This window comes from Littorina saxatilis, linkage group LG4 (genome assembly GCF_037325665.1).
Source record: "Littorina saxatilis isolate snail1 linkage group LG4, US_GU_Lsax_2.0, whole genome shotgun sequence".
NCBI classification, from domain to species: Eukaryota; Metazoa; Mollusca; class Gastropoda; order Littorinimorpha; family Littorinidae; genus Littorina; species Littorina saxatilis.
Genome location: NC_090248.1, coordinates 68,272,345 through 68,300,241, shown reverse-complemented (window position 1 = coordinate 68,300,241; position 27,897 = coordinate 68,272,345). Strand labels below are relative to the sequence as shown.

Sequence of the window (27,897 nt, the reverse complement as noted above, 5' to 3'; positions counted from 1 at the left end):
CGTTGCATGGTGTGCCTCAGAAAAATCCGTGGTGAATACATTTGAAATATGGCATTCTGCATCACACATTTTTTGATATTACGAACAATGTGATTAATATTTGTTTTCTACATGCTATGTTGAAACAGCACCACTGGCTATGTCGACACAATCGTCAAAGACAATACTGATAAGTCAAACAGCAACACAGGCTATATATGTTGATACACCACCATCGGCTATGTTGATACAGCACCACATGAATGTGCTGATACAGCACCACAGGCTATTATGTTACAGCAACATTGGCTCTCCTCTAGTTTATCCCCGCACCCCTTCCCCTATTACAGACCCTGTTTTTTCTTTCATATATAAAAGGACGTTTTTAAAAGCAGCCAATATCTGAACCATGTTACATTCAACCATATTAAAATATACATTGGACATTGTATTAGTATTAGATCTTGCAATGCTTTAACACGAGATAAGACCATCCCTCCATTTGGTCACTTCTGAAATCAACACCCAGACTGCTGGCTGTGGTCCGTTGGCAATTTTTATTGATGAAATTAATTAATGTCTTGTCACTATTTATTTTTAGTATCTTGTTCAAATGACAACTTTTAGTTGAAATACATTTTGCAGAAGTAACTTAATCATTCAGAAAGTGTAATCAGTGTATGTTGTTTATTTACAAAAGTTTCAGGTGAAAGATGTTACCTCCAGAAAAACCCAAGTGGAGGTGACAATGACTGACCGTTCTCTCCAAACAGAAAGGGAACCAGTTAGAGCACAAGTAAGTTCAACTGATGTGACCCTGGTAAGGAATTTATATTTTAAATAACCTGAGTGATGAAGATAAACAGATAATACAGGGCTTGCTGTGTCGTATAAGATTTTCACAAGTTGCTTTTTAGAATATATTGAATTGCGATCGAAAGGGATTTTGCTTTTCATTAGCAAAGCGAGCTTTTTAATATTTACAAATAAAAACCTATAAACGAGAAATGATGATTTGCTGCATACAATGCACTACATACAGCCGATCACAGCACAATAAACTTGGCTTTGCTTTTGCTTTGTTCATTATTAATGCTTTACTCTGAATTAAAGTGTGCATAGGATGGCGCTGCAGTTGTGCGTAATGTCAGTGCGCCCTTTGACGCACTGTAAGGTTTTCCAATTGGACATTTTCATATTTTATGCGCTAATGGCACATGTCTAACTGTTACACTGAATCCTGTTCGTTGTCATTTTTTAATGTTCATCTGTTAACAGACGGCCTCATCCAGCAGCATGTCGGTTGACTCTGCTGATGACTCTCAGCAAGACTGTAGTGCTGATAGTGGGTCGAGAAAGGAAACAGTAGATGAGAGGTAGATGATGTATGTACTTATTTAGTATCAACATTGCATAATTTAAAATAAAAATTACAAAGGCAAAATGAAAGGTTGATGAACAAAAAATCAGAATATAAATGTTATTGACAACACATAAAGACATTATTTGCATTTTTCATCAAAATATTAAATTTGATACTGGTTGATAATGTCATTGTTTTATAAGACCATGCAAATGTTCAAGCTTAAACATTATTTTTGAGACGATCTGTTTATCCAAATGGGGGTTTATTGTTGGTTTATGACTATCTAAGACGCAAGTCGCACAAGGGACGTTATTTTGACATAGCGTTTTATATCTAATAAATTGGTGTATTATTAAAAATTTTAAAAGTTAAATTGACTGACGGTATTTTATTTCAGCTCTCTTTGGTCTTCGCCGAAATACGTCGTTTTTGAAGACAGGCTTTTGGACCTCTGCCGTCGATGCCCAGACTGTAGAAAGGAGTCGATACCACACATTACGGACAAGGTTGGGTCATCTATTCATGTCAGGATAAAATGCAAAAAAGGACATGTCGTTGTCTGGAAGAGTCAACCCGAGATGAGAAAGCAGCCTTTGGGAAACCTTATTCTTGCTGCAGCACTTTTTTCTTCTGCTCTCAGCCCCACCAAAGTCTTGAGATTTTTTTCATTTTGCAATCTTCAAACCATTTCTGTGTCCACATACTTCCGCATCCAGAGGGGCTACCTGCTGCATGCAGTACACAGGGTATAGGGTAGGCAACAAAGAGCTCTTCTAGAGGCACGAAAAGGATTTTGGATCAGAGTTGCTGGTGATGCCAGGTGCTGTTCGCCAGGTCATAAAGGTATATATATATATAGGGTTGCGTCACTGGCTTTTAATTCAGCGTTTGGTTCTGTTATATATTTTTTTGAGTTAACCTGCATTTTTGTTATTTACCCATTTTATTGGGTGTGAACATATTCTTGTAAAATTGTGGTTTCTCTTAGTGTATATATATAAAAAACACAGACATCACGAGACAGGAAATTAATGTATGTCTTGAGATCGCTAGTGCTGACCTGCCTGCAGCATAACAAGCTCGCCACATTCCTGGAAAGGCGAACAAGCTCGCTGATCTCTTGTCTCGTCTTCAGGTACACTCATTTCTGGAACTTGCTCCACAAGCCAAGTGACATCCAGTGGATATAGAGCCTCTTCCTCCTTTGTCAATCTAGAAGTCACTCTAGAATTCCTGCTTGAATCTGCCCTAGCGTCAAGTTCCCAAGTAGCATATAGGAGGTCTTGGACTTTACAAATAGAGTTTGCCAAAAGCCTCAATCTGGGTTCAAATTTGCCGGTTTCAGTCGGAACGTTAGCACTTTTCATAGCCCATTTGTATCAACAGAATTATGCTCCTTCTTCCATTTCTTCTTATGTTTTTGCTATTGGTTACTTACATAAACTTAGAAGTTTGCCAGATCCTTCATCGGCTTTTGTGGTACACAAGTTGGTCCCGTCTTGTCACAAGCAGCTAAGACAGTTTGATACAAGACTGCCTATTGATAAAGTTATTTTGGATAAATTGCTGCAGGCTTTACAACATACAATTACAACTCGAAACGTCCGAGTTCTTTTCCAAGCGATGTTTTCATTGGCTTTTCATGGGTTTTTTTTTAGGGTAGGGGAGATGTGTTTTTCGCTTGAGGGATCTACAATGGAGGGACGTCTCGTGGGAAATGGCCTGATTAGTAGGGAACACTCTGGTCAGGACCTCTCTGGTAAACTTCTGTACAAGTCTGCTCCATACACCATACATTCCCCAAAAGGCAGACCTTCATAAACAAATAAAAAAAACCACTTCTATCTCAAGGGACAAGGCCGAGAAAAAGAAAGAGAAATAAAAGCCAGAGGCTCATCAGTCGTACAATGGAAAGCTGCCTTGAATGGAAAGCACGCCTCCATGCAGTGCCCAAGTAATGCAGGCTCACAATACTTCAACTACGTGCGTTTCTTTAGCATTGTGCTCTTTGCTCTGGTTGATTCATTCTACACATTTTTGTACTTTGAAGTTGGATGCGAAGGAAGGATAGCTGACGCCACCATATGAAATGATTCAATTCTCAAACATCTGCTGAAAAGGGGTGAGCTGAGAACACCTTCACGTCAAGCTACACCGAACGGGCAAGGTTTAGAATGAAAAAAACGGGCAGTCGTGCTTGCCCAAGCTGCCAGTTACGTTGCATGGTGTGCCTCAGAAAAATCCGTGGTGAATACATTTGAAATATGGCATTCTGCATCACACATTTTTTGATATTACGAACAATGTGATTAATATTTGCTTTCTACATGCTATGTTGAAACAGCACCACTGGCTATGTCGACACAATCGTCAAAGACAATACTGATTAGTGAAACAGCACCACTGGCTATGTCGACACAATCGTCAAAGACAATACTGATTAGTGAAACAGCACCACTGGCTATGTCGACACAATCGTCAAAGACAATACTGATTAGTGAAACAGCACCACTGGCTATGTCGACACAATCGTCAAAGACAATACTGATTAGTGAAGCAGCAACACTGGCTATATATGTTGATACAGCACCATCGGCTATGTTGATACAGCACCATCGGCTATGTTGATACAGCACCATCGGCTATGTTGATACAGCACCATCGGCTATGTTGATACACCACCATCGGCTATGTTGATACAGCACCATCGGCTATGTTGATACACCACCATCGGCTATGTTGATACAGCACCATCGGCTATGTTGATACACCACCATCGGCTATGTTGATACAGCACCATTGGCTATGTTGAAACAGCACCATCGGCTATGTTGATACACCACCATCGGCTATGTTGATACAGCACCATCGGCTATGTTGATACAGCACCATCGGCTATGTTGATACAGCACCATCGGCTATGTTGATACAGCACCATCGGCTATGTTGATACAGCACCATCGGCTATGTTGATACAGCACCATCGGCTATGTTGATACAGCACAATCGGCTATGTTGATACAACACCACAATCGGCTATGTTGATACAGCACCATCGGCTATGTTGATACAGCACCATCGGCTATGTTGATACAGCACCATCGGCTATGTTGATACAGCACCATCGGCTATGTTGATACACCACCATCGGCTATGTTGATACAGCACCATCGGCTATGTTGATACACCACCATCGGCTATGTTGATACAGCACCATCGGCTATGTTGATACAGCACCATCGGCTATGTTGATACACCACCATCGGCTATGTTGATACACCACCATCGGCTATGTTGATACAGCACCATCGGCTATGTTGATACACCACCATCGGCTATGTTGATACAGCACCATCGGCTATGTTGATACACCACCATCGGCTATGTTGATACAGCACCATCGGCTATGTTGATACAGCACCATCGGCTATGTTGATACACCACCATCGTCTATGTTGATACACCACCATCGTCTATGTTGATACACCACCATCGGCTATGTTGATACACCACCATCGGCTATGTTGATACACCACCATCGGCTATGTTGATACAGCACCATCGGCCATGTTGATACAGCACCATCGGCTATGTTGATACAGCACCATCGGCTATGTTGATACAGCACCATCGGCTATGTTGATACAGCACCATCGGCTATGTTGATACACCACCATCGGCTATGTTGATACAGCACCACATGAATGTGCTGATACAGCACCACAGGCTATTATGTTACAGCAACATTGGCTCTCCTCTAGTTTATCCCCGCACCCTTTCCCCTATTACAGACCCTGTTTTTTCTTTCAGATATAAAAGGACGTTTTCAAAAGCAGCCAATATCTGAACCATGAAAACAGTAAAACAAACAAAGGGCTACCAGTATGTGGCAACACTGCAAGCAAGAGTGGCCTCGAAGCTGTGTCTGGACTGGAGGGAGGAGCCCATCATGCGTGGCAAGAGAACACTGCAGCATGATAATCCTCGCCTCATCTCCACGACAACAACATCAGTCAAGCCACCTCCAACAGAGGACATAGCTATCCACACAGTCAAGCGACTCAAGTAAGGATTTTGAAAGGTTAGAAGCTGCATTAGTCATTACATACCAAGGGTAGTAAAAATAAAATTTGGTGTTACATTTAACTAAGAATTAAAAACAAATATTTATATATATACATGTATGGATAACACAATCCGAGTCCTGAATAGCTTCCATATTTTCCAGAGTGTCAATTTGTATTCACAATCCTCAGGCGAGTTCATAAATGAAAATGTACCCGAGGGAACATGTGCACGGTATCCAGGACGAGATGTGTAAGCTTTCTAACCCTTGACCAGGGCATTTTCATCAAAACACAAAACTCTTTCAACACAAACCTGCTGGAGGCTGTTTTGCTCTCGCCCAGACCTTCCGCATAATATTCATGTGCAAAGCTAGTATAAATATATATAATATATACAAGTTCGTTGAGGGTATTTCGTCCTTCATTACCTATATTTATAAAGATCCAGGAACTCTCACGAAGACTGGTGGATGAGGTACAACACGAAGACCTGAAGAAGCAACGTTAGTTTCCAAACTTCATCATAAAATATTATAAAGCATACACTGATACAGTACAGAATCATAATTTCTTACTAAATTTGCTTTTCTTGCAAAGCACCACATTTATTTTGGAAAGAAACTGTGAGAAAATGCTGATGCTGAATAAATGTTGGTACAGAAATACCGAAACACAAGCTCCTGTCAAGTTGTGTTTTTTCTTGTGTGTGAAGTTTGACTTGCGTGTGCATGTGAACTTCAAGGCGATGTTGATACAGCACCACGAATATACAGGCTATGTTCAAACAGCACCAAACACTATGTTGATACAGCACCACGGGCTATGTTGATACAATCATCAAAGACAATACTGATTAGTGAAACAGCATCGCAGGCTATGTTGACTGATGCAACACCGCAGGCTATGTAACGTTGATACACCACCACAGGCCACTGTATGTTGATATTCATTGATACTGCACCTCAGTCAGGCTTTGTTGATACAGCACCAAAGGCTATTGAAAAGATAATGACTGCAGTCGATTGGCTACCTGCTTAAATGCAGTACTCTTTTATGTTCCGACCATGGGGTGTCTAAAATCAGTGACGGTTTTTACCGACACCTTGTCATCCGACAGTCCTTGAAGGCCAAGTCGAAGGCAAAATTAAGGATCATTACAACTTTCGCTTGATCACTCGCACGTGAAAATGACCGATTTCAACCATGCAGTTTCCGCCCACTGCGAACATCTCATGTCGTCACCCTCTTGCACAATAACTTGACATTACTGCAAGTTTCTTCAAGACATAATCCCGATTTTTTTGAATTTTATTGGATTACTACATCCCTTGGATAGATTTTGAAAAACAATCACCACATTTGCTTCAGAATCCAAACGTGATCTCAACATTCTACCGTATTGACTGTATGAATTTGTTTGAAGATTTTTTTCTTTTTACATTTATTTTATGTTATCGGATAACCACAGTTGTCCGAAGGCGATGCTGGGAGAAGGCATCACTCTACGGAATCGGGCAAATCTCCGAGCGAAGAAGCACACTGATACGGCCGATTGACATCTTCATGAAACACGATTTTGTCGGATTACTGCATTTTACTCGTACAACTGCAGTTGACAGACAAAGTACCTGGGGTGTGGGAGTAACTTTTCAGTTGGTCGGTTTTATCAATCAATCAATCAATCAGAGGCTTATATCGCGCGTATTCCGTGTCACGTAAAATTACGTGAATCCATGTCCAGCGACTCTATGTTTATTGTTTTGTTAGGGTTGGATATTATTTTGTTATGAAATAAGATTGAATAAATAACTATAGTGTTTTTTCTATGTTTTATCAAATGTAATATAGCAAGTGCCTGTGCATTGTAAGGATAACCAAGACCGGAACGGAAATACGTCAGTTCACTAATGACGTCATATCCTTTATTGGGAACTTGGAAACAGACAGGTCAGTTCAAAGGCCGCAGATAGCGACAACATTATGATTGGGCAGCGATTCTGATAAAGCCACGTAAGTTTGAGGCTAGTCGGTTGGTCGTCAAGTGAACGGCACATCCAACTCGAGGCAAGGCTGTCAGTTGGCGAACGCACGGCAAGCGAGAAGTTCTGTTCTGTGAACGTTAGAGTCAAGTTCAGAAGCGATACAAGCCGGAGGAGATGAGAATTAGCGGCGAAGGTCTCACGAAGATGTCGAAGTCGCCAGGCGCGAGGCTAGGGGCTGAATGAGATGCAGACCAAGCGGGTCCAGAGAGAGAAGAGGAGTCGGCGGTCGGGCAACGAGCGTGGGAGCGGCGGCGGCCTGGGAGAAAAGGATGGCGACGCTCCAGTTGCTAAGCCGGACACCCTCAAGTTTTGGGTCCCTATAGTTGTGTTCATCATGTTCTTACACCGTTAGGGTACGTATATTTGTGATGGGTTATTCATTTCCGAACTGGTGACCATTTCATTGTTTTGCTAATGCATAGCCCTGATGTTGAATAGAAGTTACTAGGAAATTATTGTTGTTGGATTGATTGTTGATGTTGAGTCTATGAATCGTAGAGAGAATGGATCGTATGAGGGTGTCATAACCCTGCAAGACAGTTTGTGATGTCACGGATGAGAGAAACTGTTGAAAAAGCCATGAGTGCATAAAATTAGACAAAATCTTACTTTCCAGGTGTGTTACCTGTGGGTTGTTTCCTATTCCTAGTCCTACTCCGTCTCCGGTTTCCAGTTCGGAGACCAGTTACGTTTTGTATTCGAGAGATACCAGTGATCCTGATCGTCGATTTCTTCTATCAGCACCGACGGGGAAACCAGCGGCATTCAGCTAAGTTTGACTTTCAAGTGTATACATAAAGGAACTCAAACCATTTCAGAACTCACAGCACGTCTACAAAAAAATCCGATCGCGATCGTGAAAAAACAAAAAGAAGGATAAATAAAAAAAACTTACGATGCATTCTATCTAAGATTCGTTTGTTTTCTTTGTGGAAGAAAAAATATCGTGTCAGTGCGTGTCCTTTGTGTCCAAGTTTGATAGAAAAAGAATCTTGCACTAGCGAGACATCACTCAAACATTACATGCGCGACATTCCGTGGGTACAGTTCTAAGCGCAGGGATTTTTATTTATTTATTTATTTTTTTATGCAATTTATATCGCGCACATATTCAAGGCGCAGGGATTTATTTATGCCGTGTGAGATGGAATTTTTTTACACAATACATCACGCATTCACATCGGCCAGCAGATCGCAGCCATTTCGGCGCATATCCTACTTTTCACGGCCTATTATTCCAAGTCACACGGGTATTTTGGTGGACATTTTTATCTATGCCTATACAATTTTGCCAGGAAAGACCCTTTTGTCAATCGTGGGATCTTTAACGTGCACACCCCAATGTAGTGTACACGAAGGGACCTCGGTTTTTCGTCTCATCCGAAAGACTAGCACTTGAACCCACCACTTAGGTTAGGAAAGGGGGGAGAAAATAGCTAACGCCCTGACCCAGGGTCGAACTCGCAACCTCTCGCTTCCGAGCGCAAGTGTGTTACCACTCGGCCACCCAGTCCTTTTATAAGCCGCTGTTTGGTGTTCCTAGGAATAGGAGCAACATAGCTAAGAGATCGCTCTGCAAAGCGCTATTTTTAGTGCGTAAACGGAGTTTCCCGATTAGTTGCGTCACGTCCGGTTGAAGGTCACAACATCCGGTTGAAAGCAGACTACAAAATACATGTATAGCAGACAACAATGGCATCAATGTGACCGGCTAAGACCATCCTGAACTCAGGTCAAAAATGAGTTACTTCCCTTCGGGTCTCATTCTATCCCTGACAGGATGCCTTGGTTTCTTTTTGTGGGTAAAAAATCGATTTTTTACATATTTAGATCTTTTCGTAATGTGTTATGGATATAAGCAGATTCGCGATCGTCGATAATGATTTTTCATGGTGTTGTGTAATTTTTAAATTACAAAGGAATTGATATGTAAGACAGTTTCAAGCGAGCTATCTTTCGCAGATACATTTACTGTGCAAACACTGAACTCCAAAGTGTCACGTGAGAATCAACTTTGGCTTCGGTGCGCGCCGGAGCAGACGATTTTTTCTGTAACCAGTTGAGAGTGATGCAATCTTATTTCACGGTCTCCTTCCGACAGCAGTCTCAAAATTTCGACTTGTTTTGACCTTAGAACGATGTCTTTATCATAACTGTGAAGAACAGAACGGAGATCACTGTCGAAGTCGGCCAATCTGCAATCGTTTTTGTCTCGCGAACACTGATCTCAAATTTAAATCAGTGCTCGCGAAAAACATATGGGAGATAACTCTGTATTCTTGTTTTGATAGATTCGCGCAATAATTCAGCATGCTGTCAGAGACAAACTGGCGATAGCCGTGGACTGATGATTATCAGAACTTGATGGGCTAAGACAGGATATAACTTCACAGAAAGGCCACAACCCTCCTTACTGAGGTAAAATTATGATGTCATCGAGGGAAGGTTTAGTCCAGCAGCATTACCAAGAGACTCGGACTGAAAGATGAGGTGTGGGAGATGATCAGCGGGATGGTGACCACGCATGGCGTAGCACACCGAGCCACGAAAAAGATGCCCCAAAAAGTGGCATGATCCTCTGCAAATCCGTGAGGTTTACTTTTTCAGAAAAGAGTTGCTCTATTTGACAGAAGAGCGTTGCTCTCTTTGATAGAAGAGCGCAAAGATTGATCAACAACGATGGAAGATATATATGTCTCGATCCGGTTGACCTGGATATGTTTATTGATCTTTGGCTCTCAAACAGGTTCCTGTGGGACCTGAGTGACCCCGGCTATAAGAACACGACGATGAAGGATAGAGCGCGTCAGACAATATAGCTGATGTGTTCAGCAGGAATTGGACTGTCTGTGAGTAGTTGTTGAATGAACGGTGGATTAATATTCTGTCCATTATTTCAACCGATTGAAGAACAAGACCTGATATTCTAGTGTATTAACAGCCAGAATACAACTGAGTTACCGGCACGGTTTTGCCTAGTGGTAAAGGCGTCCGCCCCGTGATCGGGAGCCGGGTCGTGGGTTCGAACCCCGGCCGGGTCATACCTAAGACTTAAAAATTGGCAATCTAGTGGCTGCTCCGCCTGGCGTCTGGCATTATGGGGTTAGTGCTAGGACTGATTGGTCCGGTGTCAGAATAATGTGACTGGGTCAGACATGAAGCCTGTGCTGCGACTTCTGTCTTGTGTGTGGCGCACGTTACATGTCAAAGCAGCACCGCGCTGATATGGCCCTTCGTGGTCGGCTGGGCGTTAAGCAAACAAACAAAACAAAACAACTGAGTTGAATCCAAAATAATAATTTATAGTGATAACTTGTCAGTTCAAGATCCGTTTACACTTGATGGCAATTTGTTTTTAATACATTCAGATCATAACGTGACGGTTGCCTGATACAACGGTTAAGTATAATAAAAGGTAATTTCATAGGGTTATTCATACAATCATAGGGCATATTATGGGTTATTAATAAGTGTCGGAATTTGGTTTTAATTAAAAAAAAAATTGTAAACGGATTATTCTCCATCACCGTGACTAGACTGGCCTGAAATAGATGAACAATGGTGTACGTTTTTGACACTAGTCACCACATCAGTACATGAAATACCGAGCTCCCTTCACATACTGTACATTTTTATGCTTTCTTATTTGTCACTGGTCTATCAGATGGTGTATGTATGTGTATGTCATGTACTGTAAATCCAAAAACAAAAAGACTGCCAACGTTCCAAACTTCAGAATAACAAGAGGCGAAGCCTTCAAGGCTCACGTAAGAAATCGACAAACAGTAACACAAACTCAATCACTCCGTCACACATACACACACACAGTAAGCATAGGTGACACGGTGCAAGAGTGCGAGACACTAGATCTAGATCTGCCTGTCTGTAGCCTACTTACGGGGACACGACTGCCAGTTGGCCAGATCGACACTACGCTTTCGACAGCGCTTCCTCGCGCAGACACTGGAAACACGCTGTGCAGATTAACCTGTAGGAAATCTCCTTTGGTATCTTCTTTATCTATTTTTCTGGAGCTACGAAACCGAACAATGTGAAATCGTCTTCTCCGAATCGGCGAACTGCAGCTCGGTGATAACTGTATATATATACCACAATCCTTCACGCGATCTGACCTAACCTTGACCCCTGACCTGGTCTACATACCACACACGACACAAACCAGTCAGCTGTTAATTTTTACCCCCCCCCCCCCACCACCCGTTTTCTTTTGATACACACTTTAACTACATACGTGCCGACGAAATGTTGATCATTGCTTCAATACTTTGAAGCTGTTGCTTGAATAATAACCAGGTAAAATTAGTATTTCGGTGTTCAGTCAAATGTTAAAGTTTCTACCACAGACATACATACATACGCACGCACAGACAGACAGAAGTTAGCATCGCATAGGCTACACTTACGTAAGCCAAAAAAACAAGAAAGGTAGGTTGTTATTGACAAAACAATAGCCTACATTCACTTTATTTTATATAAATATATATAATTGTTAAAAGATATATAACTTTTTGTCATGTACTGTGTTTTGTTTTGAACCAATATTCTCTTTGATTTCATGTGCAAAAACATGTATTGTGATCGCAACTTTTGTTTTGGAGATGCCGATGCTTTTAAATAATGTTCTTTTGACTCTGTGCAGCAAGCATTGATCTACTTGTATAACTATTTGAATGCACTTCATCATTTGAATGTCTTTGTGTACTTCACCACTACTTTGTGTGTTAGTTGTTTTACAGACAGTTAATTCAATGTCCAAAATAATATTTTCATTTACATTGTCCACTTTATTTGTGAATAAAATATTGTCATCATCATTAATTGTTTGTGTTTGTACCTGTTCCATTTTACACTTCTTTTTTTTCAATCTGCAAAAAGGCAACTGCAGCAGGTGATTGACTCTGAAAGAGTCTAAGCGTCCAAAAGTTCACAGACGTCTTTACGACTTTCAGTTTACATACTCTTGCAACGATTAGTTGGTCGAAGCAACGACATCAACCCGATCATGACTGACGCCTACGTTTAGTTGTGGTGACGTGCGAATCTTGTCAAACGGTCGGAATTAGATCTAGATCTATTAATTTACCTTTCACGCAACCCGCAGCCTCCAACAGACACAGCGTGACGTACTGCTGAAAACACCCGGTGGTCCAGACACTAGCATGCTTATCTCCATGTTGTTCCTAGCCTCATTTATACAACTTCTCGCTATCGCAAACTGTATGTGAGCGATGTTCAGCGCCTTACCAGCAGCTTTTCTTCGTCTCCACACTTTGTTCAATTAACTAGTATTTTAGTCATTCTTAACCATCCAAGGATCTATGTGTTTGGACCGGTGTCTGCGTCTTCTTCTCCTTTTCAATCGGATATAAGTTTTGAGTGTTTTTGCTATGCTGATCGCCGTCTACAAGTGTCTGTTTGCCGCGGCCTCTCTGTCGGCCATTGTGTTGACGCGGTGTGACAGTGACAGTAGGCCTGTCCACTCGACAGCCATGCTTGTGAACGTCGCTGAGTGTTGTGCAGTGGCACTGACCACCGGGCCCCGACCCTATGCGTCGCTACGGTTGTCTCCGGTTGTGCTTCAGCGGTGCCGACAGCTTGGAATAGTTCCTGGAAAAACGGTGAGAGGGGTACGGGCCGGTAGCAGACGACAGAAACACATTCCAGTCATTACGAGTGTTGCACAGGCGCCTGACAGTACCATGTGTTTTAACGATGGCATGCACTTGTATCAAAGACAATCTAAGCGTAACCTATCCAACATGATTCAGATAAACCAACCTGACATCACACACGTTCCAAAGACAATGAAAATAGAAACTATCGCATCCACAGGCACACGAGCCGTGGCACATAGCCAAAAATGTATTAACAGATCAAATCTAGTTAGTATCAAACGCACACTCCCCACAAAGCAGGGGGATGATTCCAAACACTTCAAGGTGTGCTACCTGAACGCCCAGTCGTGCCGCAACAAAACGACCGAGCTAGCGGACCTGATACACGATAGCCAAGCGGACTTAGTCTTCATAACAGAGACTTGGTTTAGAGAGGTCGGCGACGAGCCCCTGATGCAAGCGATGACTCCCCCGGGCTTCAACCTCCACTCCTGCCCACGTCTGACTGGCGCGGGTGGTGGTCTGGCCGTGCTCTATCGCACTTCATTGCGCGACTGCGTAGACATTTCGCTTGAACGGTTTGATTTTCTTTCGTTTGAACTGTGCAAGACTAAAATCCGTCATTGCAATCAAGACCTCACATTTCTTTGTGTATACCGCCCTCCCCCCAATAAAAAGAACAAACTATCTACTCCGCAGTTTTTGGCTGAGTTCACAGAGCTTTTAGACGAATACGCCAATTTGCACTGTAATCTTGTAGTTGTCGGAGACATCAACCTTCATTATGATTCACAGTCGGACTTGAACGCTAACACGCTGAAAACACTGCTCCCCACTCTCAACTTGTCCCAGCTGGTAGACAGGCCGACGCATCGTCGTGGACACACCCTTGACTGGGTGGTGGTCGGCGGGGACGTCGGCGTCTCAGACCTGATTGTGCAGGACATGCTGATCTCCGACCACTTCGTCATTTCTTTCAGCTTCGACCTTCAGAAGCCAGGCCCTGCCAGACGAGTCGTCACCTCGCGCAACATGAAGCGGATCGACATGGCAGCACTGAAGGATGACGTCAGAGCACTCCAGTTAGACAGACATGACCTCGTGTCCAGCTACAACAGCGACCTGCGCCGGATTCTGGACAAGCACGCCCCTCTCACCACACGCACAGTCACCGACAGACCCTCGGCACCTTGGCTTACGCCGGAGGTCTCCACAGCCAAGCAAGATCGGCGTCGTGCTGAGAGAGAGTGGAGGAAATCGGCTCTCACGGTCCACAGGCAAATCTTTACTTTTCACCGAGAGGCCGTCAAAGAGATGGTGGATAAGAACAGACACCAGTTTATTTCTCAGAAAATCGAGAACAGCACCTCCAGCAAAGAACTCTTTCTGATCACAGGGCAGCTCCTCGGTAAAGTTCAAAATAAAAAGCTACCAAACTCCGTCCCTCTTGATGACCTTCCAGATAAGTTTGGGGACTTTTTTGCCGAAAAAATCGAGAAGATCCGAGTCGAGCTTGATGCTGCTCCTGGGCATCCAGAGCATGCGCCATTTCACGGCGCCCACCTCACCGATTTTTCTCCTGTCACTAAAGAACAAGTGAAGAAGATCATTGAAAAAGCTCCACCCAAATCCTGTATTCTCGACCCAATTCCTTCAGAGCTATTAAATGAGTGTCTAGAGGAATTACTCCCTGTCATTACTGACATCATAAATCAATCCCTCACATCCGGTCAAGTACCCCCTTCTTTTAAGCATGCAGTAGTCACTCCCCTCCTGAAAAAAGCTAACCTTGACATCAACACTTTCAAGAACTACCGCCCTGTCTCCAATTTGCCTTTTGTTTCGAAAGTCCTTGAAAAAGTTGTTTTGGCCCAATTGTCAGAGCATCTCGCTAAGACAGGTATGGTTGAACCATTACAGTCCGCCTACCGCGCAGATCACAGCACTGAAACAGCCCTACTTAAGGTAGCGAATGATCTTCTCACTGCTTGTGACAGCGGCTCTGTTTCGCTTCTGGCCCTGTTGGACCTATCCGCAGCGTTCGACACCCTTGACCACGATATACTGCTGGCAAGGTTGAACACCACATTCGGCATAACAGGCACGGCTCTGGGGTGGTTCTGCTCCTACCTGACTGGACGCACTCAGGCTGTTGTGATCCAGAATAAGCACTCCGAGGACACCATATTAAAGTATGGTGTCCCACAAGGATCTGTGTTAGGCCCAGTGTTATTCACTATGTACATGCAGCCGTTAAGCAAAGTCATAAAGCACCACAATGTCCTGTACCACATGTTCGCAGACGACACTCAACTACAAAAATCCGCACACACCAAACAGTTTACAGAGTTAGTGCAGTCAATAGAATCATGCAGCGATTCCATCAAACAGTGGATGACAGTCAACAAGCTCAAGATGAATGATGATAAGACAGAGATCATGCCAGTTGGCAAACAATCAAAGTTAAAGCTTCTTTCAGAAACATCCAGTCTTACCCTTTCTGATACCACAGTCACATTCAGCACCAAAGTAAAAAACCTGGGTGTCCACCTTGACAGTAACCTGTCAATGGACGCCCACATCAACTCACTCTGCAGAACCGCCTTTCTTGAAATGCGGAGGATTAGCCAAATCAGACACCTTCTTTCCCTCGACGCAACCAAGACACTGGTTTCGGCTTTTATTTTGTCGAGACTGGATTACTGCAACTCGCTCCTAGCCGGCCTCCCAGACGCCAAGCTAGACCGCCTACAGCGCATCATGAACAATGCAGCACGTCTTGTGCTGCGCAAGCGCAAGCGCGACCATGTCACCCCTCTCCTCATGACCCTTCACTGGCTACCAATCAAAGCACGCATTACATATAAAATAGCTACCCTGTGTTACCGTAGCCTTCAAGACTCTGCCCCTTCTTACCTGTCTTCGCTCTTAAAGCCACACGTCCCCACACGCAACCTCAGATCCGCTGACGCAGGGCACCTTGTTGTCCCACGCGTCAAACTGAACGCTTTCGGCAAGCGCGCCTTTACCTACACAGCTCCCTCTATTTGGAACTCTCTGCCCATGTCTGTCCGCCTTTCTACCTCTCTCCCTTCCTTCAAGTCCTCTCTAAAAACACACCTCTTCCGGGAATACTTCAACCCCTAGCCTGTGCGAGTGATTCGATGTTGTCCGTGTGTGTGTTTGTGTGTGTGTGCGAGTGAGCGACACGAGTATATGCGAGTAATTGGTTGTGTGCACTGTTCAGTATTTGCCACATTAAGGAGAGGGGTCGCTTGCCATCGTAGCGCGCTGTGGGCCGGCTGGGGGCGGGTTGCTTGCGAGGGCTGTATTTTGTACATTGATTATTTGATACATGTATAATTATTAAATGCGTCTCCAGGAATATGTTTAGTTTAAATCTTGTGTCGATACTATTTAATTCTGCCTCGCTATTAGCCATTGAGTAAAACTGTTTTATCACCATTGCTTTATTGTTGTTAATTCGTCTCCAGAAATATGTTTTGTTTTAATCTTGTGTCGATACTATTTAACTCTGCCTCGTTATTAGCCATTGAGTATAACTGTTTTATCACCATTGTTTTATTGTTGTTCTTTGGCCATTTACGTTGAATGACTTGTTATACATTGACATTGATAGTTTTATTCTTCTTCTTCTTCGTCGTTCGCTAGATAGTTTTATTATAAGAACCTTTTTTTTTAATTCCTATTAACTCGATGTTCTTTAACTATGTTTGTAAATTGTTAGAGGATCTTTTAGTAGAAGTGTTTAACTGTCGAAGCTGCTTTTACCTAAGAGACCGACTGTATATTGTGCTGTTGTACTTGTCAGACTTGATTGTACCAAGTCCTTCACATGTTGTAATGCGCTTAGAGCCAAATATTTTTGTTTTTTGTAAGGGATAGGCGCAATATAAATACACTTTATTATTATTATTATTATGTGGTGGAGCGCATGCGGGTGTTGCAATTACAAAAAAACGAGAGGGAGAGAGTACACAAACAATAAAAAGTTTGAATACATTGAATGATGTTCTCTGTCCTCTTTATTGCATAACACTCACGCACACAATCACCAAGCATTTAAAATAAAAGTTAAAAATAGGTTCGTCAGACTAATGCTACTTTTCAATATACATTTTCAACACTTAGTCTGAAAAAGGTGGAAACACATACTCCGCACTCAACTCAGAAGTAGCTTGAGGCAAATCTCTACAACGAAAAAAGTTCTGTTGCCACAACACTATAAAGTCACTGGTGTAACGTGTGCTCTAAAACACGCTATTAAACACGGTAGTAAAACACTACCTAGAACTAACACGCTATGCTAAACATACACGGTAGTAAAACACGCTATGCTATACATACACGGTAGTAAAACACGCTATGCTATACATACACGGTAGTAAAACACGCTATGCTATACATACACGGTAGTAAAACACGCTATGCTATACATACACGGTAGTAAAACACGCTATGCTATACACCGTAGTAAAACATACACGCTATCCTAAACATACACGCTATCCCACCAAGAGTCCGCTCGGCTGGGAAAACAAAAAGTAAAAGCAAAGTCAGTAATTACCGAAGCGACAATTCATATCAAAGTATCATCTCACACAGTCATCATAACCACAATTACAATCATTCAAGTTCCAGTATTACATCATGCATGTTTGGTTTTCTCAATCTTATCGTTGGCCTTCTCTTCTGTTGTTAATTACACATCATTTTATTACAGCTGTCAATTTCCAGACAAAACAACAGACCATTTAGCCAAATCCAATATTGGTCCGAGAGGGGACCAACTTTCTGTGCTTGCTGAGATCTAATTCCACACATTCACATGACTAAAGAACAATCAAATTATTGTGCCAATTCCAAAGAAGATGTACCGATAACAAAAGGTCTATTCTCACCTGGTCTACATCATCTCTGGACACGAAACACTCCCTGGTTCACAACAGCATTCGGTTCCAGGACATACAGCCAACACACACTCCATCACTCCAATTGGTACACACCAACACACACTTTTTCACTTCACAAATGCATCACAAATGCATAATTCATCCAAAGGCCGGCAAGGCTTGACATGTTCTTTCTCTGCCAGTCCAGACCACAAGTCCGCGTTTGTTTCAACTTTGGCCGAGTTCATTACAACGTTTACTCATTTTAGTCGGGAAAAGGGGAAGGGGGAAGAGGGTCCTATATGACGCTGCTTGATTATGCGTCGCCACCCCAAACATTCTTTTATCAATACGATCTAAACTGATTTAACTTATTAAGAACAAAACTAAGCATTCCCCATTCAGGAATATTCAAACAAATGCATAGTCTGTGTGTTTTCATTCAAACCGAACACGCAGACGTAACCGATAGACACAAGCTGACACCCCTGTCTGTGAAATGACGAAACCCTGAAACCTACGTCATACCGACGTCATACCTACGATAACAGCCTACGACGCAATACAGGCGCTAGAAATTATAATTCTATTGACACAGTCACACAATGTCAATACAGATTTCTCTCACTCACCACATTCTCCCCAACTTAGCATGACTTCTCCTGAAGGCATGTCTTGGAAACAAAAACATGATGTTAAAACCTAACCACCAAAGAAGTTTCAACAACCAATCAAAACTCAAATTGGGCTAACCTATATCTTCAGCCGTCGCAAGTCTCAGTCACAAAAGCTAATCCTGAGTAACACATTTCGAACCTACACGTCAACCACTATTTAAAGATGCATTGACTGTACCGAAACTATTACCACATTTCGAACCTACATGTCAACCACTATTTAAAGATGCATTGACTGTACCGAAACTATTAACACATTTCGAACCTACATGTCAACCACTATTTAAAGATGCATTGACTGTACCGAAACTATTAACACATTTCGAACCTACATGTCAACCACTATTTAAAGATGCATTGACTGTACCGAAACGATTACCTTAACAATGCCAACAAAGACTTCGACATGTTGATGATACAGATCAGGAGGTGGGGGGGGGGGGGGGGAAATTCTCATTGAATAATAAAAGAAAATGATCCCGAGGACAGAGAACAACGTACTGTCAAGGACGCCAAATTTTTTTTCCCACAACAAAGTAACCTTAGAACATATTTACATGCCTAACCTGCACTAAGCAATAGGCAACACAGAACAGCTGCTCCCCAACTTTACTTGAACCCACTCCCTAAGAATCCAATAATGTTTCCATGATCCGAAGGAACCGAGAGAGTACGTCAACTGCACGCGAGTGCACTGTGCGGGGTTCCTTGTACAAGTTAGTATATAAAATTTAATAATATGTAGATATATCCTTCCCTCCCAATATGTTCAATATTTGGTATTTCAACAATTAAATGTTGCTCACCATGTTTGCTTAAAACAAATTAACTAGCAACGCATAACCCAAGCCCCAGACTTCGCATGGTTAACGTTTCAGGGCGATCCCGGTGAGAAGACACTGTGGGGTTGCTCATGGGACTACCCCCCACTGCATCTTCCATCTCACCGTCGCTCAGGGCGATCCCGGTGAGAAGACACTGTGGGGTTGCCCATGGGACTACCCCCCACTGCATCTTCCATCTCACCGTCGCTCGTGGTGAACAATAAAACAACGTTATCACACAAGTGACACTATTCTACTCAAATGTATACAAAATGCTTGAACATAAACACAGCACACAAATGAGGCAAATATGCAGTAATGTTCACTAGACCCACAAGTCCACGAATTCAACAAAATGTCACTACCGGGTCAGTAGCAAGACATGATAAAGCAGATATACAGAACGTACACGGTATCAGGACGCCTGTTCCGCATCAGCCACTGTTCCTCTGTGGAAGATATTTAAAAATTCCACTCACCATTGGCCGTCGATACGTTCCACTAAATGTCCTTTCACATTACTGGCACGTGCAGAAACAAACACAGTCACCACAGATCCTCGGAAATTGACGGTGTTAAAGTCGTCCACTCCCTGGGGTTGGTCGATAGTCGAGCTGGAGTCTCTCCTCCAAAGTCCGTCCATCACCGGGTCGTTCCAGGTTGGTGACGGTGGTTCCAGGTTGGTGACGGGTGGTTCCAGGTTGGTGACGGGTGGTTCCAGGTTGGTGACGGGTGGTTCCAGGTTGGTGACGGGTGGGATAGGTTGGTGACGGGTGGGATAGCGTGTATACCTAAACTACTACTACTGTACTACTTTCTATTCTCAAAATATGTGTCCACTTATCTATCCTGTCGGCGACGCCAAAATGTGGTGTCAGAAGTGGGGTGAGGCAAATCTCTACTTCGAAAAAGTTCTGTTGCCACAACACTATAAAGTCACTGGTGTAACGTGTGCTCTAAAACACGCTATTAAACACGGTAGTAAAACACTACCTAGAACTAACACGCTAGTACTAAACATACACTATGCTAAAACACGGTAGTAAAACACGCTATGCTATACATACACGGTAGTAAAACACGCTATGCTATACATACACGGTGGTAAAGCACGCTATGGTATACATGCACGGTAGTAAAACACGCTATGCTATACCTACACGGTAGTAAAACACGCTATGCTATACATACACGGTAGTAAAACACGCTATGCTAAACATACACGCTATCCCACCAAGAGTCCGCTCGGCTGGTCTACATCATCTCTGGACACGAAACACTCCCTGGTTCACAACAGCATTCGGTTCCAGGACATACAGCCAACACACACTCCATCACTCCAATTGGTACACACCAACACACACTTTTTTTCACTTCACAAATGCATCACAAATGCATAATTCATCCAAAGGCCGGCAAGGCTTGACATGTTCTTTCTCTGCCAGTCCAGGCCACAAGTGCGCGTTTGTTTCAACTTTGGCCGAGTTCATTACAACTTTTACTCATTTTAGTCGGGAAAAGGGGAAGGGGGAAGAGGGTCCTATATGACGCTGCTTGATTATGCGTCGCCACCCCAAACATTCTTTTATCAATACGATCTAAACTGATTTAACTTATTAAGAACAAAACTAAGCATTCCCCATTCAGGAATATTCAAACAAATGCATAGTCTGTGTGTTTTCATTCAAACCGAACACGCAGACGTAACCGATAGACACAAGCTGACACCCCTGTCTGTGAAATGACGAAACCCTGAAACCTACGTCATACCTACGATAACAGCCTACGACGCAATACAGGCGCTAGAAATTATAATTCTATTGACACAGTCACACAATGTCAATACAGATTTCTCTCACTCACCACATGTAGAAGGCCACATATTTAAGCTCTACATTGTTTGTTTAAACTACTTTCTGTGAACGACCCCGGTAGGACCAAAAGTTCTCCATTTTTCCCTGGTTTGAAACGAGGCTACGGTTATTGCTGCTTGCACGTGATTGGTTCAGTTGAGTTTCCCGCAACTCTGGATAAACAAAATGTGTGCAGCCACAGGCACACGCGGGGTGTAATTCAAAGGTTTCTTCCGTAACGAGAAAATATGTGCACCATCATGGAATTTGAATGGACCCACAAGGGTAATCTTGAACTTTAGTGTGTTAAATTCATAGCTCAGAATCCAGTGGCATTCTTTACTAACTTTTGACACAACCAAGCCAAAGAACATTTGTCGTGAGGGATTGAGCTCCAAACGTCAAGGCACTAGGGGGGTCCGGGGGCATGCCCCCCCGGAAAATTTTGAAAAAAAGGATGCAAAATGGTGCATTCTGAGGATGATCATTACCTGTTTCAGGCAGCAGGTTTTGTCACTGATTAATACCCCAAACAACAACAACCCCCAAAAAAACCACAAAAATATTTTTATTTTTTGGCTGGGGGGTCAGAAGACTCGAAGGTGAGTGACGTACCTTGTAGTCTTTCTGTGATAGTAGTCGTCCAGTAGACGATACCTTCCGCCTGTGGTTCAGTAAAGGCTGGCCAGATCTCATTCTGACCGGCCGGCGCCGCGGCTGACTGAAATTGTGAGAGGCTGACGGATTGGCTCGTTCCGTAACAGAATCACTATAAACACATGACACGGGGGCGCGCACTCGCGGCACGCACGCACTGACACAAACACACACAGTACACTGGCACACGCACACACACACAGTACACATGCGCTTGTTTGAGTTCGTCAGTGCCTGTGTGTGTGTGTGTGTGTGTGTGTGTATGTTTGTGTATTTTCCATTTTCCATTTTCCTTACTTTATTGTCCCATCGCTGGGAAATTCGGGTCGCTTCCTCCCAGTGGAAAGCTAGCAGCAACGGAGTCGCGCTACCCAGGTGTCTGCGTGTTTAGGTGTATTCAGCCACCTGCACTTATGGCAGAATGACCAAGGTCTTTTACGTGCCATTGTGATGACACGGGGGTGGGACATGGCTTCCGTCTCTGGGTCTGCACATAAAGTTGACCCGTGTCCGTCCCGGCCCGAATTCGAACCTGCGACCTTTCGATCACAAGTCCAGTGCTCTACCAACTGAGCTATGTGTGTGTGTGTGCGTGTGTGTGTGTGTGTTATAGTGTCAGTTATTCTTTCTTTTGTCCCGAATCCTTGCTTTCCAGAAACCTGTGATGTCATTCTTCCTTGAAAATTTCTTCCAAAATTTGGTTGTCCAACTTTTGTCCGAGAGATGAGGTCGGGAACGGTGGTATGAGAAGAATTCAGAACTTGACACCTTGATGTCATCTGACTGATTGGCTAATTACACACTTGACTGTCTTTTGTCGACCTGGATCATAAAATTGCCGACCATGTTGATTTACCCACCCCCACTTGAGACATCAGCGTAGCCAACACACACCAAACCCAAAGTCGGACCGTTGAAATTAATATTAAAAGTCCTACGGTTTTGAGCCATTAAGGACTTGAGTGTTTGTCCGCTTTCAAGGTCGGACCGTAACAAGTTATCATTATTTTATACCTGTCACCCCACTCCCTCCCCTCTCTCACTGCTTTCTTATTACCCTTGCAAGTTGAAACCACCCATCCCTCTCTTGCTTGATGGCAACTTTAAAGTTCTCCTTTTCCCCAACCGTTTTGTCCCAGCATATAACCACTTCATGTCTCTAATTTGCACTAGTTTCTGTGAGGACGTTAAGCTTAGGTTAACCAACCAACCAACCGTTTGATACTACCCATGAATCATGTATGTTTCTGAACATTTTGTTTTTATTTGGTATTGCTTCATTTTGCTTTTTTTCATTTACAATGTATAATCTGTGAAAAAAAGGCCAAAACCAAATAACTTTTAGTTTCCGAAGACAAGGTGTAGTGTATTTAACAAACAAAGTTTGATTGTAATGATTGCTTCCATTTTCTGTGCACCTCCCACCTCTACACATGCATACACTTGATAGTCTTCAACTTCGACCTACGGCGATCGGTGGATAATTGAGACAGTACTCGCTCCGAGGAGCTTTCCAGATTACCGAAAGACTTTGATTTTGATAACAATGTTGAAAAGGCTGTGAGCCCTTTTATCCTCAAGGAGAGAGACGGACACCGGCCCCTATAATGGGTTTTGGAGCGTGTCAAAGTTCATTGCATCCTGATCAGCAAATGAAACGTTTATCGCTTATTGTAGTTGTTGTGTATAACTCATAGTAGTGGGAATAAGGTGACGCGCTAGTGTGAGTTTGTGTGTGAGTGTGTGTGATTCGTATATATATACACTGCCCAAAATAAGTCAAGGACCAAAAGCCATTTTTCGATCCCAACGTTGATTGTGCAAAAATCACAAAAAACGGCGATCGTATTGACAGCTTCCCTGCCTTTGCTGTGACAGCAACAACCGGTACTCGGACTTTGCTAGTTTCTCTGTGCAGGCGAGCAAAGAATCCGCAATATTGCGAAAAACGCACGTGAAAGTAACCCTCCTGCACAGCTCAGCACAGGTGATTTTGCCCCAATCAATCTTTTTCACGTGAACCATTGGTCCTCTGAGAGTGAACTGTCGTCACCAGAAATGCTTTATAAGCCCAGGCAAAATCACAGCAGGCCACCAAACAACCATGCCTCCAAGACGTCATCTGAACCTTGTCGACCGCGGACGAGCTCTAGGCTGGTTTCAAGGGGGTATCCGGCTCCGAGAGATTGCTGCAAGACTTGGCTGCTCCCATTCCATCATCGTGAGGCTGCGGCAGCGCTTTCAGGCCACTGGAAGTGTGGAAACCAGACCCCGGTCTGGGCGCCCTCGAAGCACTACACAACGTCAAGACCGCTACATCACACGCCAGGCGTTGCAGACCAGGACGACCACTGCCAGCACCATCAGACGAAGGCTTAGGGTGGCAACCAACACTGACATCAACGAGCGTCTGGTCCTTCATGACCAGACGCTGCACGCAAGGCGTCAACTTGGCCGCATTTTACTGACGCCACGTCACATGATGGCAGGACTGGCCTGGTCCACCCGCCATTTGAAATGGAATCGACAGCAGTGGGCCCAGGTACTGTTTTCCGATGAATCTCGATTCAGTCTGGAACATGATGATGGCAGGACCAGGGTCTGGAGGCGTCCAGAAGAACGCATGATCCCTGCATGCGTGAGGGAGAGAAGAGCCTACCGGGGAGGGTCAGTGATGGTGTGGGATGGGATCAGCGAGCACCACAGGATCCCACTGTACCATGTACGGGGCAACTTGAATGCCCTTGTCTACAGGGACCAGATCCTCAGGCCCCAAGTCCTGCCCATGCTGCGTCAGATTGGGCCCCATGCAGTGCTACAGGACGATAATGCTCCCCCACATCGGGCACGGCTTGTGGACGCCTTCCTGCAGCAGGTACAGATCAACAGGATGGATTGGCCAGCCAACAGTCCCGACATGAACCCTATCGAGCATGCGTGGGACATGTTGGGCCGTCGTGTTCGCGAGAATCATGCTCCACCTGCAAACCGCCAACAGCTGCTCGTTCTTCTTCAGCCAGAGTGGCAGGCCATCCCCCAGGTTAATCTGGCAAACATTGTCCACTCAATGAGGGATCGCTGCAACGAGTGCCGCCAGAATCGTGGGGGTTATACCCATTATTGAACTTTGGAAACCGGTGAAACATTGGAATTGACAATTTGCAAAGACTTGCGACTTTTGATTTTGACTCCCCCTTCACTTAAGAGACAATAACTCAATTGTTTATGAATGGAATTCAATGCACTGTGGCGTGATTGTTGTTGAATGATTTGACCACAACATATTACAAGTTCCATATTTTTGGTTGATCGGTTTTTGCGTAATTTGTGTTTGGATTTTTGGTCCTTGACTTATTTTGGGCAGTGTATATAGCAGTAACGGATGTTATTTGTGTCTGGACAATTACAAACATTTAATTCTTGTACACAGATTAAAGACGGTTTCCCTTCCCGACTGTTCCAGGTCACATGTCTTAATGATGCAAATGCAAATAAAATACCCCCAAACTGTTCTGAAACGATCAATTTTCGTTTGAAATACTTCATTTCTTATGGAAGGAATACACACTAGCACACAGTCTTTTGTTGTTTTGGCTTGCGGCCTAAATCTGACACAACAAGGCTCGAAGAAGGGACATAATGGACTGAGTGGCCGAGTGGTAACGCACTTGCGCTCGGAAGCGAGTTCGACCCTGGGTCAGGGCGTTAGCAATTTTCTCCCCCCTTTCCTTACCTAGGTGGTGGGTTCAAGTGCTAGTCTTTCGGATGAGACGAAAAACCGAGGTCCCTCCGTGTACACTACATTGGGGTGTGCACGTTAAAGATCCCACGATTGACAAAAGGGTCTTTCCTGGCAAAATTGTATAGGCATAGATAAAAATGTCCACCAAAATACCCGTGTGACTTAGAATAATAGGCCGTGAAAAGTAGGATATGCGCCGAAATGGCTGCGATCTGCTGGCCGATGTGAATGCGTGATGTATTGTGTAAAAAAAATTGCATCTCACACGGCATAAATAAATCCCTGCGCCTTGAATATGTGCGCGATATAAATTGCATAAATTTTTTTTTACAAAAATCCCTGCGCTTAGAACTGTACCCACGGAATACGCGCGATATAAGCCTCATATTGATTGATTGATAAAAAGAAATACATGTAGTGTCAACACTCAGTTGGCAGTAGGCCAGAGACATAGTAGGCAGTGGAAAGTTACTAAAAAGTGACCTAAGTTGAAAAGATGTGTATTTCTACTCCAGACATTATGGAGGCTCTGGTGTCACTAATATCAATGTGCTGTCTTTGCTTTGTTTAGCGACCAGCATCAAAGAGGCGCATAGAGGACTGCCTGGGTGAAGAGGACCACCAGGACAAAGAATGAAATCGATTGAATATGCTGTGCTGTTGCCCTGCTAAGCTGCGTGCATTTTTAATTTCTCCGCAACATAATATCAGAGACATACATATCTATGTCTCTGATAATATGCATTTTTTTGTTATGAAATAAAATTGTTGATCGTATCTTGAGTTTATGGTGTTACATGTAATAGTCCTTATGATCTGTGACTGAGTGTGAAAGTTGGTGTGTGTGTGTGTGGATACATTTACCAAAACCTACCTTCACTCTCAACGTTGTGTAACATTTTGTCCTAAATGTTTGAAGTATAATTTCCAGATAACTAAATGGGAGACTACTTGTAATATGTATCTGTACTCGTGGAGTAACGTCCCTTCCCCTGATTCAAGATGGTGGAATAGACCCTATCGGTATTCCAAGCTCTCGTGATCTCTCTCAAACTTCAGAGCATAGCAAAGCATGCGGTACAGCGATCTCGTGCGAGCTGCACAAGCCAAAGTTCGAAGTTCTCGTGATGTTCAAAGCATAACAAAGAGCGTGTCTCGCGAGAGCTGCTCAGATACCAAAAAGGTCTATAAAACGTGCATACAAATCTCCTATGTTCTGCCTCCACTATCCTTGCAAGAATGGATCAACCAAACCATAACACGTTGCATTCACGTCGAAATCAAAACAAACCACAACCAAAAATTCACGTTGTGTCGACGTGTAATTCACGAGTCAATTTTTTCACGAAAAATGCACCAAAACTCAACTTTCACGTTGTGTCAACGTAGAATTCACGTAATTCTTGACCTAAATTTTGACCTAAAATTTACGTTCCATTCACGTAGACATTACGTAACAAGAAGAGCAAACGCTCGATCGAGTCACTTTCGCAGTTCTGAATATTATATGAGGCATCAGATGGACAGGAAGAAATTGCTATTCACAACACAATACAGATGTAAATAATTTGATGTAAAGAATAATCCTATAAAGTTTGAATCAAATCCGATGAATAGTTTCAGAGATATGATATTTCAATTTTTTTCCTTCAAGACATACCTGTGACCTTGAAAAAGGTCAAAGGTCACCAAAGCAGACGTCAAAGTGTAGAGGTCACTGGGAGTCACGTTCACATAAAATTTGAGCCCGGTCACTTTTATAGTTTCCGAGAAAAGCCCAACGTTAAGTTGTGTGTTGCCGAACAGAAAAGGCTAGTTATCTCCCTTGTTTTTCTGATAACGTTCGTAAAAGGCTACAGATGTAAATACTTTGATGTAAAGAATAATCCTACAAAGTTTCAATCACATCCGATGAACTTTGTCAAAGATATAAAATGTCTAATTTTTCCTTTGACGCTGACCTGTGACCTTGAAAAAGGTCAAAGGTCAACGAAACCATCGTTAAAGTGTAGAGGTCATTGGAGGTCACGACTAAACAAAATATGAGCCGGATCGCTTTGATAGTTTCCGAGAAAAGTCCAACGTTAAGGTGGTGTCTACGGACGGCCGGCCGGCCGGCCGGACAGACTAACACTGACCGA

General features: G+C 43.4%; 1 long non-coding RNA gene across 3 annotated transcripts; it reads left to right on the top strand.

Moving 5' to 3' along the window:
- The first annotated feature begins 390 nt into the window (after positions 1-390).
- On the top strand, positions 391-27,461 carry LOC138965475 (uncharacterized). Of its 3 annotated transcripts, none has more exons than XR_011455470.1 (5): positions 391-775; positions 1,258-1,355; positions 1,743-2,188; positions 5,156-5,410; positions 26,328-27,461. It is a non-coding gene; the product is annotated as an uncharacterized lncRNA (long non-coding RNA). The 3 variants fall into 3 exon arrangements; XR_011455472.1 differs by having other exon boundaries at positions 5,156-5,426; XR_011455471.1 differs by having other exon boundaries at positions 393-775; positions 1,743-1,851.
- The last annotated feature ends 436 nt before the right edge of the window (positions 27,462-27,897 follow it).